Source organism: Delphinus delphis, chromosome 1 (genome assembly GCF_949987515.2).
Source record: "Delphinus delphis chromosome 1, mDelDel1.2, whole genome shotgun sequence".
In the NCBI taxonomy this organism is placed as follows: Eukaryota; Metazoa; Chordata; class Mammalia; order Artiodactyla; family Delphinidae; genus Delphinus; species Delphinus delphis.
In genome coordinates, this window is record NC_082683.1 from 100,429,568 (window position 1) to 100,445,122 (window position 15,555).

At 37.2% G+C, this 15,555-nt stretch overlaps 1 protein-coding gene across 1 annotated transcript in view; it reads right to left on the reverse strand.

Moving 5' to 3' along the window:
* The window catches only part of DENND2C (DENN domain containing 2C), a 93,246-nt gene that overhangs the window by 76,519 nt on the left and 1,172 nt on the right, over nucleotides 1-15,555 (reverse strand). The gene's annotated exons all lie outside the window — the stretch shown is intronic.

Sequence of the window (15,555 nt, forward strand, 5' to 3'; positions counted from 1 at the left end):
TCATGGGCTTGTTGGCCATCTGTATATCTTCTAAATGAAGTTTTATCTTAATCTTTTTGATCTATTTATCCTTTAAAAAAAACCGCTCTAATATAAGAAATAACTGTCCCAAATTAGAACTTTTCAGCTTTGTAAATACTTCAAATAAACTTAAAATAACCTAGTTTTTATATCACAAGCTCAAGCTTGGCTAAGTTCTTAGCAAGACATTGGAAAATAAAAGCAGCAAAATTCTTACTTCCTTGAGTGTACAAAGGTTGAAACAAATTTCCAAAAACTAAAAAGAAACTAAAAAGAAGCAATTTTTCAAAAAGGGATTTTAAAAGTCATACAGTCATACTGCTACTTTTTAGAAATTTTGAAAATACAGAAAACAGGGGGAAAATATCTATAAGCCTACCACATCCAGCATAATCACCGGTATATTTTGGTATATTTCCTTCCTGTTTATTTCATAAGATATATTTTTAATTTATTTATTTTATGTATTTATTTTTGGCTGCATTGGGTCTTCTTTGCTGTGCGTGGGCTTTCTCTAGTTGTGGCAAGTGGGGGCTACTCTTTGTTGCGGTGCACGGGCTTCTCACTGCAGTGGCTTTTGCGAAGCACGGGCTCTAGGCACGCGGGCTTCACTAGTTGTGGCACATGGGCTCAGTAGTTGTGGCTCGCGGGCTCTAGAGCGCAGGCTCAGTAGTTGTGGCGCACGGGCTTAGTTGCTCCGCGGCACGTGGGATCTTCCCAGACCAGGGCTTGAACCCATGTCCCCTGCATTGGCAGGCGGATTCTTAACCCCTGCGCCACCAGGGAAGTCTCCCATAAGATATTTTTATATAGTTGCAATTATAGTGTATATGTAATTGTACCCTGCTTTTCTTTTTAATGCTGTATAAGATGTACTTTTCAAGGTTTAAAACTGAGACATAACAGGCTCTCCTAAAAATATACATTCATATCCATTGTACAATGTAACTTCCCATTTTATACTAAAGCTTTTAAAAAAGCCAGAAGACAGATTTCTCAAGTTTTCAAATCACATCCCAAAATTATACATCCACTGGGTATCTTATCTCACTTTACAATATAAAAGCAACAAAAAGTAAAACTGCATTCACACAGATATTAAACATATCTCCTATCCCTCAAATTACCATTTAAAACACATAAAAGTATTAGTTCTGCAATATACTAACCCTCAGGCCCAACAATATCATACAGACACAAAGTTATTACTAAGATAAAAAATTACTACCAGCTCTTCCCCTCTCTTCCTGAACAATTCAGCTGAAAGCCATTGGGTGGAACAGAGTGAGGGAGACATCCATTCCTGATGCTAAGGAGCCACAACAGCAGGGCAGGTTATCAAAGCACCAGAGCAGGAGTAAGGAAAGCATCTGTGTAGGAGGGCTGCGAGTGTGGACCGTCAGGACCCACACAGGGTAAAGAGGGCAACTCCACAGAGGGGCAGCCTCTGTGAGATGTTAGTGTTGGAGAAGGATGAGGGCATAGCCAGCCTGATGGGTGGCCTGGTGTGGGTTGTCAGAGGCAGAGCAGGGTGAGAAGAGGATCCTTGTGGGAAGGGGCATACAGTCATAGAGTATTGACAAGTGGACCTTGGGCTGAATTTCAGCCCCTCACCTGGATGTCTATGTGTAATACATAAACTGCTCAATTACATAGGACATCCTGATTGAATACTATGCCTGTATTAAAAGAATAAGGTAGAGACTTGTGTGCAGATATGGAAAGATGTCCAAAATAAAAGTGGGGAAAACATTTCTCAATTATGGTTCCTTTTCTATAGACTTTTAAAAAAGGATACACATATATTTACACACACACACCCACACACATATCTTGCAATAATGTGAGTTTGGATATTACACAACTGACTTCTACCCTCTGTAGTCCCCTTTTCTGAAATGGGGGTGGGCGGGATAGATCTCTTGTCTTCCTCAAAGCAGAGAAAGAAGGTGGTTAGGAAGTGATCATCTTATGATCATTTGGACATTCTCAGTTCAGTATATGGTCAGTTGTGTCAATAAAAGTTTCATTATCTTCACGTTGGTACTTTTTATACAATCAGACCATATTTTTTGTTATTACAAGACTGAATCTTATAAGCCCTGCTTACTGAATTATGGTGGATATGGAAGAAATTGTCTACAGTGTGACCAGTGAGAAGGAATTGGGAGTAGGGGAGCAAGTTTTTTACTCTTCATTTTATAACTTCTTACAATGCTTGACCTTATGTATTTGTTGTTGTTGTTTTTAATGTTAAAACACAATCTATCTGAACAGTCAAATAACGGGTCTTTTAAATTGCAATCTTCATGGGAGAAAGTATTTGCAAACGAAGCAACTGACAAAGGATTAATCTCCAAAATATACAGGCAGCCCATGCAGCTCAACATCAAAAAAACAAACAACCCAATCCAAAAATGGGCAGAAGACCTAAATAGACATTTCTCCAAAGAAGATATACAGATTGCCAACAAACACATGAAAGGATGCTCAACATCACTAATCATTAGAGAAATGCAAATCAAAACTACAATCAGGTACCACCTCACACCGGTCAGAATGGCCATCATCAAAAAATCTAGAAATAATAAATGCTGGAGAGGGTGTGGAGAAAAGGGAACCCTCTTGCACTGCTGGTGGGAATATAAACTGATACAGCCACTATTGAGAACATTATGGAGGTTCCTTAAAAAACTAAAAATAGAACTACCATACAACACAGCAATCCCACTACTGGGCATATACCCTGAGAAAACCATAATTCAAAAAGAGTCATGTACCACAATGCTCACTGCAGCTCTATTTACAATAGCCAGGACATGAAAGCAACCTAAATGTCCATCAACAGATGAATGGATAAAGAAGATGTGGCACATATATACAATGGAATATTACTCAGCCATAAAAAGAAACGAAATTGAGTTATTTGTAGTGAGGTGGATGGACCTAGAGACTGTCATACAGAGTGAAGTAAGTCAGAAAGAGAAAAACAAATACCGTATGCTAACACATATACATGGAAACTGAAAAAAAAAAAAAAAAAGGTTCTGAAGAACGTAGGGGCAAGACAGGAATAAAGATGCAGACGCAGAGAATGGACTTGAGGACAAGGGGAAGGGGAAGCTGGGACAAAGTGAGAGAGTGGCATGGACATATATACTCTATCAAATGTGAAATAGCTAGTGGGAAGCAGCCACATAGCACAGGGAGATCAGCTAGGTGCTTTGTGTCCACCTAGAGGGGTGGGATAGGGAGGGTGGTAGGGAGACGCAAGAGGGAGGAGACATGGGGATATATGTTTATGTATAGCTGATTCACTTTGTTATACAGCAGAAACTAACACACAATTGTAAAGCAATTATAAAGATGTTAAAGATGTTAACATCTCTGATAAAGATGTTAAAAAAATAAATTGCATTCTTCATATCTTTCTATATTAAATAAGGCCCTAATAAATGCTTTTTAAAAAACATATATGATGATGCAGAAACATCACTTCCAATAATTTATCCTAAGGAAATAAGTGAACAAATTCACAAAGATACACACACACACACACACACATACACACAAGAGTAGATTTAGAATACTGTAAAATTTAAAATAACTTAAATTTCCAATAGGGGACTTAAATGTATTATGGTAAATCCATACAATGGAACATTATGAAGTCATACATGTTCATAGTAAATGAAGAATGTTATAAAGCACTGTATAGTATAAGTTAATTTTAAAATCTATATGAGGGAATTCCTTGGCGATCCAGTGGTTAGACTCCATGCTTTCACTGCCTCAGGTGCAGGTTCAATCCCTGGTTGGGGAACTAAGATTCCATAAGCCACACAGCAAAGCCAAAAAAAAAAAAAAAAAACACTATATGAATAAAAAAGTGAATATGTATATAACACCAAAATGTTAACAGTGATTATCTTATCTCTGGGTATTAGAACTATGGCTGTTTTCTTTTGGCTTACCTAATTTTAAAAAATAAACATAAATTGCTTTTATAGCACTTGTTTCATAAAATATAATATACTTTTTAAAGGATTCATGCAATACTTTCTAAGCACCCACTTCATATAACATATTGTGGGAATTAAAACAGAAAGAACAGTAGTTAAGTTTTTTAAAATAAAATTTATTTCTTACCATACCATATCACAAATCCTTTACAGTATTACTAAATAAACATACTTCATTTTCAAATTGACTTTTATAGATCACTATGCTCTGTCAGGGATAAGCTTTATAAACTCCGAAAACATTACTAATCTAAAACAGGTCAGTTCTAGGACATTCTGGGTCAGTCTTCTTCTATCATAGATGGTCATTTAAGTCATGAAAGTAGTTAAAAGAAAGGAGAGGGCCTCCCTGGTGGCGCAGTGGTTAAGAGTCCGCCTGCCGATGCAGGGGACGCGGGTTCGTGCCCCGGTCCGGGAAGATCCCACATGCCTCAGAGCAGCTGGGCCCATGAGCCATGGCCGCTGAGGCTGCGCGTCCGGAGCCTGTGCTCCGCAGCGGGAGAGGCCCCCACAGTGAGAGGCCCGCGTACCGCAAAAAAAAAAAAAAACAAAGAAAGGAGAAAATACCAGGAGTATGTGGAATCATGGGAGCCAATGGAAGAGAACCTTTCAAACAGAAAAGAATGGTCAACAGTGCACTGTCAAAAGTCAAATAAAGTAAAGACTTGAGTGTCTATTGGTCATTAGGACCTGGGCAAGAGCAGATTCAGTGGAAGGAAGGAAGAGCATAGTGAATTGAGAAGTGGATGAGAAAGAACAAATGGAAACAGCAACTGCAGACAACACTTTGAAGGAGTTTATCCAGGTAGGCAAGTGGACATCAGAGTAGTAGCTGGACAGGAACATGTGGCCCAGGAAAGCTTTTTTTTTTTTTTTTTTTTTTAAGATAGAAAAGAACTAAGCTTGTTTTAAACACTGGTGGAAAAGAGTCAGTAGAGGAGACAGAAGAAACAATGGTAGACAGCAAATGCCACGTGGGCGAGAAGGCATTGCCTTCAAATGGAACTGGAGGGATTAGCATTTGACAGAAAGAGGGACAGCTCTTCCACTGGAACAGAAGGTAATGAGGAAAGAAAGACACAGATGCAGGTACCTTTGTAGGCTTGGGGTCTGTATGTTGATTAACTTGCCCTCTAATGGCTTCTATTTTCTCTTTGAAATAATATATGCAATTATTTGCTGAGAGTAAAGTGAGAGATAGAAAAGCCAAAGGTTTAAGGGGAGTAAAGGTTTAAAAGAGACATCATGGAGAAAAAAGCAAGAATACATAGTTACATACATATACATACATAAGCAGAAAGTTTTTAAAAGGCAAAGAATTAGGGATTAAACTTTTGAGAACATTAATCATGATTAGGAACTATAGATGGCAAGAAAAGGGAGAATCAGAGTGGAAAAAAGACTATTGAGAGGTAACAGAACCAGGATAATGTGGATCACAAATAATCATGGAAGGAAAATGTCCTAAGAAGAAAAGAAAGAGGTAAGGAGAATAAGGACCGAGAAAGGGTCCTTGTATTTGGTAACAGGGCATTAAATAAATAGTGTCAAAAGACAGTGAGGACAGGGACTTCCCTGGTGGTCCAATGGTTAGGCAGGACTCCTCGCTTCCATTGCAGGGGGTATGGGTTCAATCCCTGGTCGGGGAACTAAGATCCCACGTGCCGCAAGGTGCGGCCAAAAATATAATAATAATTATTAAAAAAAAAAAAAAGGACAGTGAGGGCAGATAACAGCTAAAGCTTAGGGAGAAAATTAGTGAGAAAATGGATCAAGTATGAATACATTTATTTTAAAGTCAATAATAAGAAGAAGATCAAAAAGGGGAATCAATTTTAAATACAATGCTTTAAGGTTGGGAAAAAACCCTATATATATTTTAAAACTGCAGCAAAAAAATAATGAAGGATATAATAAATACGTGGAAGAGGGAGGGGAAAGTTAGGTCCCATGGAAGGAAGAGGTGTTAGGAGTCTGAGAAGTATGACAGTTCTTATGGAACTGGGAAAAAGATGAGAAGATTTGTGTATGCTTAAGGCCCAGACCAAATCAGTTAAGCTTGCTCATACCATGTAACCTTAATCTTTGAAAATTACAATAGCCTTATTAAGATTTAGAGAAAAAGCCCATCTACTTGAGGACAAAATTTTTAAGAGCTGCTCAACAATGAGCTGGGTAATTAATAGATTAATGGAAGTACACTCAATTGAAGTTGGAAACATGATTCATAGAGGGTCTGGCCTACCTACGTGATTCTTCATCTGTCTCCTAAAGCTGGGCACAAGAGTGAACAAAGTAAACTGGAGCCAAAGATAGGAAAACTAGTAATTATCTCCAGCAGGGGGAATGCCTTGCTTCTTGTGCACAACAGAGATCAGTGGAGCAAAGGAACCTAGTGATATGAGGAGAGCAAATCTGAAGTCTAGGGCACTGGGTAAAGGAAAGGCATGTTTGTGGGGAGAAACTGGGTTCGAGGGAAGCAATAAACACAAGGAAAGTAGGCACACATAAGGTTAATAGGGAAGGAGACAGAGTGAGCAATCATAATTGTTTGCAGGACGAATGGAGACTCAAAGAGGGATCATTTAAGAGCAGTAGCAGCAGTAGCACAGGTTGGTATGGTTTTTTAGAATACACACACACACACACACACACACACACACACACACACACACACACACACAATCCCTAGGAGTCTTAAGCCTGCTTAGTGGGAGAAAAGATTCACCTATCGAATCAAATCCTCTTTCTCTTGCACTGTAGGCCAATGCTTCCTAAACCCTTCTGACCAAAACCCACGGTAAGAAATACATTTGATTCACAGTACACACACACACACACACAACTGAAACAGAAGTTTCACAAAACAGTAATTAACCTTACTACATATGATAAAGTAAAACATAAAGTTAACATCAAATATTTGGTCATTATTTAAATACATTTAAAATTCTAAAATTAATACATAATATAAATATTAAAATTAGAAAAGAGTCAGTGTAATGCAATGAGTGACCTTTCCTGTTCATAAATTAATTCCAGTCTGGAACACACAAGGACAATGTTATGTACTTATTAGGTTCACTATAGAGTCTTGCACTCTTTTGCTTTATATTGGGTCAGGGTTGAAAACCCTAGATGAGACAATAAGTTGCTGTGAATGGTAAAAATAGTACCATACGCATTCTACTTAGTAATGGAAATTCTTTGGTCTTAATACAAAATGATGGTTAGCAATATCATTCATAATCACTTCAGAGTAAATTAAGAACTAAGCTGTAAGAAGTCATTTTCTTCTTGGAATCCATATTGAACGCAGTTATTGATGCAGGGCAAATGGATCTTTTAGCTAAATGTTTTTCTTTAATGTTTTAAACTTCCCCTCAGGAAAATAATAATTGAAAGTTTGGAGACAGAGAAATGAGATTTTACAATATCTCTACATTTTATTTTGTTCAAATTTTCTTTAATGATAATGCTCTCTTCCAGATGTAGCAACATGTTTGAAAGAGTAAAAGAGTCCAAGTATTACTTGCCATAACAATGTTTTGGAACCCTTAGACATACAGCTTCAAATTTAGCTCACTAGGTTGCCAAAAATATCAGTTAAATATGCAAATTTTGCTATTCAAAAATACTGGAAAACACCTGCCAAACGAGAATATTTTTCAACTGGAAAAATTCCAGATTCGCACAATCTGCTTAACTCCTTACCTCTTAACAATTATCAAACTCTGCGGTGACATAGTAAATGGGTATGATTAGCTCTGAACAAAACATTTTTAAAACTTGGCTACTCAGCAAGTCTCCTTTATAATAATTAATAACTTTCAATATTTTTCAATACACCCAAGAGATTCAGAGGGTTTTCAGCAATTACCAAAGCTTTTTGTATACGTAAAACAGTGATTCCAAAGAGCACTCTAAGCCCTTAGAACAAATGGGACAGAAAGAGAGCCCAGCAATGACCTGCTGGGCAGTGTGCTCATTCATGCCCAGCCTACTGCTTCTGCTGGAGGGAAAGCTTCAAGGAGACCAGTAGTCCGGCTGCCCTGGACTTTCAGAAGAAAGCAGGAGGATGCCTGCACTGTAAGTTGTGCTGTTTTGACTACTGTCTATATGTCCATCTCTGTCTCTGTCTGTCTCTCTGTCTCTGTCTGTGTCCGTCTCTCTGTCTCTGTCACTCTCCCTCCCTCCCTACCTCTGCTTGAGTGTTGGAAGGGTGCTTTGAGGAAATACTCAATAAAACATAAGTGTGGACCTTTGGGGGGAAAAAAGCACTATTATCAGTAGCTTCAAACAATGTTTAAAATAACTCCTCTATGTTTTCTAATCATATTTGCTATTCCACTACTTACAATTACTTCAAAAATTTTTCCCAGTTTAACTTACGAGGATCAACAATTCCTTTTCTACAAATATGACCATACAGTTGGAGCTAAATTTAAACAACACAAGAAAATCTTCCTTATTAATTACCTTGCTACCATATGTGACAAACTTAAGTCAGTGATCCCAACAATTTGGACTGTGAAGTCTGCATCAAACGGTAGCCACCTTATAAGCACTGTTGAAATGTCCCATAATGATACAGAATAGAGGTATGTCAACACGAAGAGGTGCAATTTTCAATTTTCCACTTACTAATCACCAAACATCATAAACATAACACCCATGCATTCTAGACAAATACTTTTTTCAAGAAACATGTAGCCATTTTTCTCTTATGCCACTGATATGCAACAAAATAAAACAATAATTCATCTTTCTCAGGAATGGTCCTTAAATAAAAGGGAAACTGGGATAATTTTATATTCTTTTCTTTCTTTGAAAAAATATATATATATTTAAATTTTATTTATTTTTGGCTGCTTTGGGTCTTCGTTGCTGCGTGCGGGCTTTCTCTAGTTGCAGCGAGCGGGGGCTACTCTTCGTTGCAGTGCACGGGCTTCTCATTGCAGTGGCTTCTCTTGTTGCAGAGCCTGGGCTCTAGGCGCACGGGCTTCAGTAGTTGCGGCTCGTGGGCTCTTGAGCACAGGCTCAGTAGTTGTGGCACACGGGCTTAGTTGCTCCGCGGCATGTGGGATCTTCCCAGACCAGAGACTGAACCCGTGTCCCCTGCATTGGCAGGCGGATTCTTAATCACTGCAGCACCAGGGAAGTCCTCTTTGAAAATATTTTAAAAGGCTTATCGAAAAGTCCAGTATGCTGTTTCCAAGAATCTTTTCAATTTTAAAGATTTTAACTTTCATTTGCAACATTAATACAAATATATGTCACTTTAGTCAGGTTTTGCACATTTGATAAACCCATTTTTAAAATAATCTTCATTAAAGTCTTACACTTTTTCTCAAGTCACCATTTCCTCAACATTTTTGTACTTCTAGATGCAGCTATTGAACATGGCTCTGTATTTTTTTTACTACATGCTCTCTTCTCCTAATAATTAAACAGTACATTTAAAGGGTATATTGATCTAGTTTCTTTTTAAATAACAATTATCACTGAACTCTTAAAAACATCACACTTGAAGAATGCATTTAAAGTTAAAAAATAAAACCTAGTTAGATAGCATCTCACCATTTTTACCAACCATTCTGCTCAACTTTGAATTATGTTAATATAAATTAACTGTGCAATAACCATTGCATTACAGTCATCACCAAACTGACCATCACTCTAATTCACATAATGCTGCTCTTCTGTTCCATGTTACCCCTTACAGTTTAAGTAGGAACCAGGGAAAAGGTGATTTTGCAGTAAATACTGTTGTAAAGCAGGCTGTGTCATTTCCTCCCAGCAGGCCCTAACATCATCAGCCCTAACAGACTCTTATTTAATCAGAGTATCAAAGAATACAGATAAATATTTAAATACAAAATTATGCTTCATATTGCTAAGTAACCAACTCGAAAACATCCTAGACAGCCAGAGTTTTTTGTTTTTTTAACTCGAATGGAAAAAAGGAGAGAAAGAAAAAAAGCACATATCTTTTAAGTAGCACCAAGAACAAATCTCACACACACCTCCATCTGTCCTATATATTAACAACCACACAGAAAAAAATCCACAAATATGCCACTTCTATGAATTTAAACTTCGAAGAAAAACTAATAATTGTCCTCCATGCCCCCTGTTGTAAACATTTATCTCTGTTATGAAAACCATGAAAGTCAGAAATCTAACTTAAAGAAATAGAGCATTAAATATTACTTATAACTAATATAAATGGATTAATACTGCCTGAACTGAATGTTAAAATTATGTTTTCAGGCTGCTAACCAGGCTAAGATCTATAAGCAAAAAAGTATCATAAATTTCCTCCTCAAACATATAAGGTGCAAGAGAAACATCTGGGATGGCTCGATGTGAAAAAGTTAAGTCCTTTAAATTTCTTCCTCTTATCTCACCATTATTTAATCCTTCAATCTTATAACCTGCTATAATGCCCCTGAAGTGAAGAAAAACTTCATGTTTCCTTTTCCTTAGGATAAAAATTATTCACACAATTCAAAGAGGAAAAAGATAAAAGATTCCATCCTGCCCAGCCCTCTGGGAACCAGTGCAGGACACTCCTTCCAGTTTTGGTCTTTTATTCCACCTAGCTTTCAATGTTCCCACTTTCGCTGAGGCAAAAAGATTGCTGTTTAACTGGTTCAGTAAGCAATACTGAATGTTGAAAAATATTTTCAAACATATATTTTTTTTTTTTTGCGGTATGCGGGCCTCTCACTGTTGTGGCCTCTCCCGCTGCAGAGCACAGGCTCCGGACGCACAGGCTCAGCGGCCATGGCTCACGGGCCCAGCCGCTCCGCGGCATGTGGGATCCTCCCGGACCAGGGCACGAACCCATGTGCCCTGCATCGGCAGGTGGACTCTCAACCACTGCGCCACCAGGGAAGCCCATTTCAAACATATTTTTGATTCTGACACTGTACAATTTAATCTATTTCTCTGTATCTCGGGTTCCAAACTAATGAAGGGAATGTATTCTAATTACTCTATATGAGAAATAGAGTATGAATGAAAATTTTTCAGATGTTTTAAGAAATGTACTAGAATTTGGAAGCAGGAGGTATAACTTTGAAGAACCATTTTATAAAAACTAAACAAATCCAAGTACTTCAAAGAACACCCCTTAGAACAGGGTCAGCAGACTATGGTCTACCTGTGGGTCAAATGTGACCCAACATCTGTTTTTGGCCTCTGAGAATTTTACATTTTTAAATGGTTGAAAAAATAATCAAATAACTACATTTTGTGACATGTGAAAATGCTATGAAATCCAAAGTTCAATGTCCATAAATAAACTTTAACTGGACCTCAATCCATACTCATTCATTTAAGTATTGTCTATGGCTCTTTTTTGGCAGAATTGGGTAGTTATGACAGGCTGGATGGCTCACAAAGTCTAAAATATTTACTATCTAGCCCTTCAGAGAAAAAGTTTTCCACTCCCTGCCTTAGAAGATCATACACTTATTTTAATGATACTACAAACTAGGAAAATATTTTTGAAACTGCTTGTTTGAAAATGCCTTCAAAGCTGTAACACTTTCTTTTGAATCTCCTCAGTGGTGACAAGCCTTCACCCTTTGAAGATGAAAATGAATTTTGGAAATGGCTAAGCCATTTGGAGCCAAGACTGAATAAGTTGGTTATCAAGATGAATCAACCATTTATTGATAATCTAAATATATGGGAGGCTTTTTTTTTAAAGCACTATCTCTGACTTCTAAGAGCTAACAACCAAGTGAGGGAAGAGTCATATGCTTTCTTACCTTTGATTCAAGGTAAACAGGCTCTACAAACAGTCCCCAACTTATGATGGCTCCAGTTAAAATTTTCTGACTTTATGATGGTACCAAAGTAATACGCATTCAGTAGAAACTGTATTTTGAATTTTCATCTTTTCCTGGGCTAGTGATATGCAGTATGATACTCACCATGTTGGGCAGCAGCAGAGAGCCGCAGCTCCCAGTAAGCCACACGATCATGAGGGTGAAAATGCGATACACTTACAACCATTCTGTACATACAACCATTCTGTTTTCCATATACAGTACAGTATTCAATAAATTATATGAGATAATACACTGTATTATAAAATAGGCTTTGTGTTAGATGATTTTGCCTAACTGTGGGCTAATATAAGTGTTCTGAGCACATTTAAGATAGGCTAGGCTAAGCTACAATGTTTGGTAGGTCAGATGTACTAAATGCATTTTCAACTTATGATATTTTCACATTATGGGTTTTTCAGAATGTAACCCCATGGTAAGTTGAGGAAGATCTGATAAAAGCCCATTGTAAAATAAAGTGTTGACTATCTCATGCAATTTATTGAATACTGTACTGAAAGTGAAAAACAGAATGGTCCTATGGGTACGGAATGGTTATAAGTGTATCGGCTGTTTATCCTTGTATCAATAATCATTGATTATTGATACAAGGTTGACTCCTTGTCTCTGCCCAGCATTAGGAGAGAGCATCACACCGCATACTGCTATCCCAGGAAAAGATCAAAATTCAAAATTCGAAGTACAGTTTCTACTGAGTACGTACCAATTTTGCACCATTGTAAAGTCGAAAAATCAGAAGCGGAACCATCTTAAGTTGGGGCCCATCTATTATAAGCATGGAACTAGAAAGTACAGAGGAGGAAAAAGAATTCTATAATAAAGCCAGAAGATCTACTTTCTTGATTGGCTGTGAATTTGCTATAAAGTATTTTTTTTTTTCACAAAGAGGTACTCCAGTAATAGTTTGGGCAATACACTTTGGGAATAAATGAGTGACTCCCAGTGAAATTTTAAAAGAACAGGATTCATTTGGATGTAAAAGCTGTTTAATCTTCAATTAAAACCCATTTTATTTCTTTATAATCACAATTAATAAGAAAATTAGTATAAATGAATCCCTTCTATTCATACAAAGCAAATAATTTATCCTTGGCCCTCTTCTCTTCTAATTCCTTGTCTTCCCCCCAAACAATTTCATCTGCTCTTACAGCTTCAATTTCCACTTACTGGCTAACTCCGAAATCTGAATCCCCAATCTCAGCCTCTCTTCTGGGCTCTGGATCCTCTCTTGACACCTCTGTCTGAATGCTCCATAGACACTTCTAACTCACCATGTTCAAAACTGAAACAATTATCTTCCCCTCACATTAAAAATTAAATCAAGTTCCTCTATCCAGTTTCCCAAGCTGAGAAACTAAGTTTTTACTTTTCTGTTCACCTTCAAAGCCAATCACTTTTTAAGCCTTGTAATACCATCTGTCCTCTCCTCTTCATCTCTATTACTATTTTCCTACTCCAGGCCCTTATCCCCTCTTATCTGGGCTATTTCAATAGCAACAGCCTCCTAACTTATCTCTCTACCTTTTGCCTCTCCATCCAATCCAGCTGCTATACCATACCACCACCATGTTATCTTTCCTAATTACTTAAAGTCCTTCCCTGGCTCGCCACCGTCTTTAGAATCAAGTCCAAAGTCCTCAGCAAGATAAACAGGCTCTTCACCAAATGGCACCACAGACTTCTTTTTTCTCTTTCTCTGAGTCATAACTTTTTACTTGCATAAATCTGTATGTTGTTTTATAGTATATCCTGTACTTCAAAGTATTAAAACTACCTTTAACACCATATTCTAAAGCGAAAGATTATGCCAAACTGGGCAAATCTTCATTATTTCAAATGATAGGCACTGAAATCCCACACTTACCTTATTTCTAGAAATTTCAGCGATCCTAAAGTGATTGGCAACCAAGCTCTGCAATTTTAATTTTTTCAGCTTATTTCCAGGCACCACCTTCTTTAGCCCAACCCCTCATCTCTATACACTCTGACTTTTAGTGACAATATGGACTACAACACATTCCTCAAACATACCATATACTTTCACATAATATTCCTCGTTTTCATCCATATCTTCTGTTCCCTTCCCCAACTCAGCAAACTCCTATTCATCCTTTAAAGCCAAATTCAAATATGGTATCTTCTCACTAATCCTCCTCCCTACCATATACAGAATTATCTTCCCTCATCAACGGTCCCATTAACTCTATAACTATATCTCTGTTATAACTCTTATCACACTGAAATTGTAGGGACTTATTTACATGTCTACTTATAAGCATCTTGAAGGCAGGGAAACATTTTCTTTTCTTGAATCTAACTTTAACTTATGGTCTGAGAACAAACATTTTAAACTTATTAAAAAATAATCACCTCTTATAGTATTAAGATAATGCCATAATTGTAGTAACTGAGTGACTGAGGGCTTAGAAACGAAAAGAATCCCACATCATTCACCAGGAAAAAAAAATTCTCCTATATATAAAGTATAATTGTAGCTTGGATATCCCTTCATCTACTCCTTGCAATACCAGTTTCTTTCTCTCTCTCTTTCTTTCCTTCTTTTTGAAGAAGTTCTTTACAGAACTTTCTTTTAAATGCTTGTTGGATTTCATTTGTATCTCACTCACAGAATTTTACACTCAATATAATGAAGAGGTTAAGATCAGGATTTCTGGAGCCCAACTGTCTGGTTTGAGTCCTACCTAGCTCTGGCACCTAGGCTGTTTGATATGGGAAAGTTATTCAACCTTTTTGTTTCTCAATGAGGAGATCATAATAATAACACCCCTCAAGATGCTGTTGTAAGGATTAAATAAGATAATGCATGTAAAGAATTTAGAGCACTGCCTGGCCCAAAGAAGGTCCCAGTAAATGCTGGTTGATGTTATTGTTAACATCAGTTTTAAAAACAGCTTATGTTAGCCCACTTGGTAAAGTGTAATCTCCTAGATGGAAGGAATTATATCCTGCCCATACATGAATATAAGTGCTAAAACTGTGCCTTGGAATGTATTAGGTGCTCAATAAATAACGTGAATATAAGGCTTCAGTCCCCCAAGATCAACAAATTATAAATCATAGCAAAATTTATATATGGAGTACATGTTTGAAACTGGTGTTTCAAAGCATCCATCTTGCACTGAACTGTTGAAACATGTAAAACTGTTAAAGCAACACAAAAATTACATTCACTAGAAACTTTCTCTCTACTCCTCCATTTAATTTGATCTTGGTATCCAGTGGTCTAAAATTCTTGTCTATAATGTAAGACTTACTACAGATCATTTAAAACATAATTTTCAGCTTTAGAAAAGTGCTTATTGTCGCATCAGAAAAACTAATATTCTTCCTTTATATTTGCATTATTTTAAAAGTCTATTGCCACACTCAACACAAAAAAACTAATGAAAAGCCAAGAGACACAATTACTACATTTCCTGGTTTCTGCCTGGGAAACGACTTCAGAACACGCCTATAAGTATCCCTAGTCAAAGTCTGCTGGTTGCAAACTACTACTCTTTTTTCATTTCTGCTCTCCCAACACAACACCTCACACACATACCCACAGAAAATAATGCACATGTCTATAATAAAGGCTGTACCCCCAAAATGCGGCTATATATTAATTTTGTTTTGGAGGACTTAAATCT